Here is a 4,311-nt window from a genome sequence, read left to right on the forward strand (position 1 = left end):
AAAAAAAAAAAAAAAAAAAAGAGAGAACTCAGTGGTGAGAACAGGGGAATTATCTCCAAATTTTTATACATTTTTCAAATTCTTTATGATGAATACATATTTTTGTAATCAGAACAATTTTTAAAGTGATGTGGTATGCAAAAATATTGAAATTTTTACAGAAAATATGACGGTGAAATTGAAGCCATATAAAAATGCTGGACTACTGAAATCACCATCCCAATTGCTGATCCTGTGGAAAAAGATGAAAGGGTGATTAAATTACAGTTTTGATGGGGAGAGTGGTGACGAATGGAAAAATAACTCCTATTTTTCCTTCTACACAAAACCACATGACAAGTAGAAAAGTCAGAGTCTCAGAGTGAGTCTGCTGGAGTAAAAGCTTGGGGATGCCTTTGCCAGAAAGTTTTAGGCAAGCTACATAAAACACAAAAGACTAAATAACATGGAGAGAGGCTTGTCTTTGAAATAAAACTGAGGACAAAGCATTTGGTTACCTTGTGTAACAGTTCTGCCTTTGCAAGTTAGGGCCAGTAAATAGGAAAGGAATCAGCAGCATTTGACCTCAGGAAATATTTATTATCAAAATAGAGATAATTTACTCAATGTAACCATATTCAAGGCAAGAGAATGCAGTAGAGTAGGATTACAGTCAACCTTCATTTTTCCTAGGGATGGCTTCTGCAAATGCCCTGTCTCCCCTTGCTTCCTGTCCCTGGATGGCGTTTTGAGTAGATCTCATAATTTTCATGTTACCTTTAGATCATAAAATGTTATCTAGTAATTTTTCATCATCAAAACCCCTCATTTTAGTATTGAAGTACGTGGATCATATAATAATAAAAAACAAAAATGTGAACTTAGAATTTCTCTCCTCCCCAGGCCTGCAGTGGGGCCTGGGCTAGTTGACAAAGTTGTCCTCTGTTATGGTGACTGTCCTCACCCCACCAGCCCGGGCATGATATCAGCCCACACCATTAAAGTGTGGGCTGATATCAAGACTGTTTCTCATTGCTTTTTCCCAGGCTGGCACTTGACCTGCTCTCAGAAACATCCCCACAGGACGGTCAGCTTACAGCGGTTTTCATTTGGTGGAGAAGGAGTAAGTTCAGGTAGCAGGCGCCAGCCTCTGGGGCTGAGATGGGAATTGGCAAAGATCTTCACTGAGAATGCCCCGGCTTAGTTCAGCACTGCTGGGCTGCCTTGGCTGGAGAGCCCCCACTCCCCTTCTGCCGCCTTACTTACAGCTGCATTCCAGAGGCCTGAAGGAAGGTGCTTTGCTTGTGTGGGTTCCTCCCCACCAGGGTAGCTCACTGCTGGTGGGCAGAGTTTGGCCTACTTACCAGTCTGGATCTGCCTAAAGCCCTTCTCCCAGGCTTGCTGTGGAATGGCGGTTTCTATAACCAAGCAGTACTGCTGGAATTAACAGAAATTCTGGGGGCACCTGGGCTGGGGGTGCATGCCTGCAATCCCAGCACCATGGGAAGCTGAGGTAGGACAATTGCAAGTGTAAAGCCAGCCTGGGAAACTTTGTGAGACCCTGTCTCAAAGTAATTTAAAAAATAAAAAAGTAAAAAGCTTGGGGATAGGGGTTGGGGCTATGGCTCAGCGGTAGAGCGCTTCCCTAGCATGCATGAAGCACTGGATTTGATCCCCAGCCCCACATAAAAAATAAACAAATAAAATAAAGGTATTGTGTCCATCTTCAACTAAATAATAATAATATTAATAATAGCTTGGGATATAGTTCAGTGACAGAGCATTCCTTGGTTCAATCCCAGTACCACAAATAAATAAATAAATGTAAATTTAAAAATTCACATTTCTTTCCTTGCCCCAACAAGTGTAGAGTCTTGATTTTTAAAAAGCTCCACAGAAGGCACAGGGGTGGCTCATGCTTGTAATCCCAGCGACTTGGGAGGCTGAGACAAGAGAATTGCACGTTCAAAGCCAGACTCAGCAACTTAGTGAAGCTCTGTCTCAAAAATAAAAAGGACTGGGAATGTGGCCAGCCCTTGGGTTAAATGCCCCTGGGTTCATGCTCTGGTACAAAAAAAAAAAAAAAATCTACAGATGATTCTGATTGGTATTCCACCAATGTGTCAACCTGGCCACTCATGAGAAAAGCCAAAAAGGAGTGTGGCTTCCTCAGAAGCTGGTATGACCCTCCTGAAACAATAAGAGAATACTCCAACAGCATATAATAAAGAGCTAAAATGTATGGCTTCTTCTATGGTGGCTTGCTGAGGCCAGACACCATTCTAAACTAGGTGAGGGGCCCTGGAATCTAAGGATGGAGCAACCTCAGAGTGGGGGTGACCCACAGAGAGTCTTGCAAACAAAGTACCATTGGGAACTAACTTTAAAGAAATGGAAAGCTACAAGAGCTTTAAAGGAAGTGACCTAGCAAGCTCTTGGAGAAATAGTGAGTAATGCCACCATGAACACAGGAGAGAATTTGGGGATAGGGTAGTCCTGGTGTGTGTGTTGCTTTGGGCACCTTTAAATACATCAGAGAGGATGAATGTTCCTAGTCAGGGGTGGTCCGATTAGATAATATGGGAGCCAGTATGTAAAATGACCTCAAACTTCCTGTCTTCTTTGTGGGGTAGGGAGCCAGGTCACCTGAGACTAGCCACACCAGAGACAGATCACACTGGGTGGGGAAGGTTGAAGCCAGAGTTAGACAGGCAGTCAGTAGATAGGTAAATCGAGTCAGGTCCATCAAGGAGGCCAATTTTGAGTGAATCCGGGAAGTTGGAGACTGTCCCTGAGGGATCTTATCAAGATCCTGCCCCTGCTCCAACCTGTTGCCAAGGTAACCTGTCCCAGGAATTTTCCCTCTCTACAGGTTAATGTGTCCTTGTCTACTCCATCCTGCCCTTCCCCCTTCAGCCCACCTATTTCCCACCTTTTGGCCATCCTTGGGCCTAAAGGAAAGAGATAAGGAGGAAAAGCAGGAGAACAAAGGACTCCTAGGACATATAAAAAGGGCAGAACACCTCGCTTCTTGGGGTACCATGATACCAGCTCGGGCCCCCTTCTCCCTCGCTGGAGAAGTCTATGTCACCCCTTTTTAAATAAACCCTGCTTCATATGCTTGCCTGGGGGTGCTTCTCTATAATGTTCAAACTTCAACACATGGAGAAGCAGGACTTGCCACTGATAACGGGCAGTATCAAGGTGATGAGTTCAGCTTGTTCACAAGTTTAAGGGAGGTGGAATCTGAGAAGGAACAGCCAGAAGAATGGGAGGAAAACTAGGAGAATTAGTAAGTACAACGAAGGGAATATTTGTAGAAGGGAGTCGCATCCAGTTTTCCATGGATGGAAAGCTGTCCATCACATTTGGTCTCTGGACAGTCACAAGTGCCTTTTGCAGACTCCCGAGCAACAGAAAATGGAAGGGAGGATGGGGGCGGGAGTTGCAGGGCCAGGAGGATGGAGGAGGCGGGGTGGGGGAGGTGGCGAAGGAGGCTGTGTGCGCTCCGGAAGATCCGCAGCACAGAATCTGCCTTCTGGACTCTGGGAGGAATTGAGCGGGTCTCTATTTGCATTGTCATTGGAAGTTTAATTGTTTATTTTTATGAATAATCTTGACTATAAGGGCAGATAGGGTTTATAAATTAACTATAATAGGAAGAGAAACATTTACAGTGAAAAAATGTTGCTTGGGCAGTTGTCAAAAATACGCCCATTTGGAGACCAGAGAGCCAGCGCCGAGGGCAGTCACCTCGCACTCAGCCGCGCCGGCCCCTCCAGCCCCGCCTCCGCCGGGCTCCTCCCGCCACGCCCCCGGGGCGTGGCCACCCAAGGCTCCGCCCGGGTTCCAGCCACGTGATCTGTCAGTTCAGGGGCAGACGGAAAATGGCCGCCGGGTGTGGTGAGGGCGACGCGTCTAAAGCCGCTGTCTTTTTCTCCTTCGTCCTCTGACACCGCCGGCGGCCCAGCGGACGGGTTCTTCCGAGCTGAGAGCGCTGTTCTCAGGCCACGTTGTGAGACGGTCAGTGTGGGCCGTCTCGGGGCCAGCGCGGTGGAGGGGTGCGCAGGCCGTGGGGAAGGGGCTAGCCGCTGGGGGAGGGCGGTGTCCAGGCCGCGGGGAAGGGGCGAGCAGAGCGGGGAGGGCTGTGTCCAGGCCGCGGGGAAGGGGCTAGCCGCTCGGGGAGGGCGGTGTCCAGGCCACGGGGAAGGGGCGAGCCGAGCGGGAAGGGCGGTGTCCAGGCCACGGGGAAGGGGCGAGCCGAGCGGGGAGGGCGGTGTCCAGGCCGCGGGGAAGGGGCGAGCCGCGCGGGGAGGGGAGGGGGCAAGGTCC

The 4,311-nt window shown here is 48.6% G+C and overlaps 1 protein-coding gene across 20 annotated transcripts in view; it reads left to right on the forward strand.

The window, feature by feature from the left end:
• Positions 1 to 3,824: 3,824 nt before the first annotated feature.
• The window catches only part of Kidins220 (kinase D interacting substrate 220), a 103,490-nt gene continuing 103,003 nt past the window's right edge, over positions 3,825 to 4,311 (forward strand). For all 20 annotated transcript variants that reach the window (XM_048804868.1, XM_048804869.1, XM_048804870.1 and 17 more), the window contains exon 1: positions 3,825 to 4,002. The gene's annotated coding sequence lies outside the window, so the exon portion shown is untranslated. The remainder of the gene's footprint in view (positions 4,003 to 4,311) is intronic.

Source organism: Marmota marmota, unplaced genomic scaffold, assembly GCF_001458135.2.
Source record: "Marmota marmota marmota unplaced genomic scaffold, marMar, whole genome shotgun sequence".
Taxonomy (NCBI): Eukaryota; Metazoa; Chordata; class Mammalia; order Rodentia; family Sciuridae; genus Marmota; species Marmota marmota.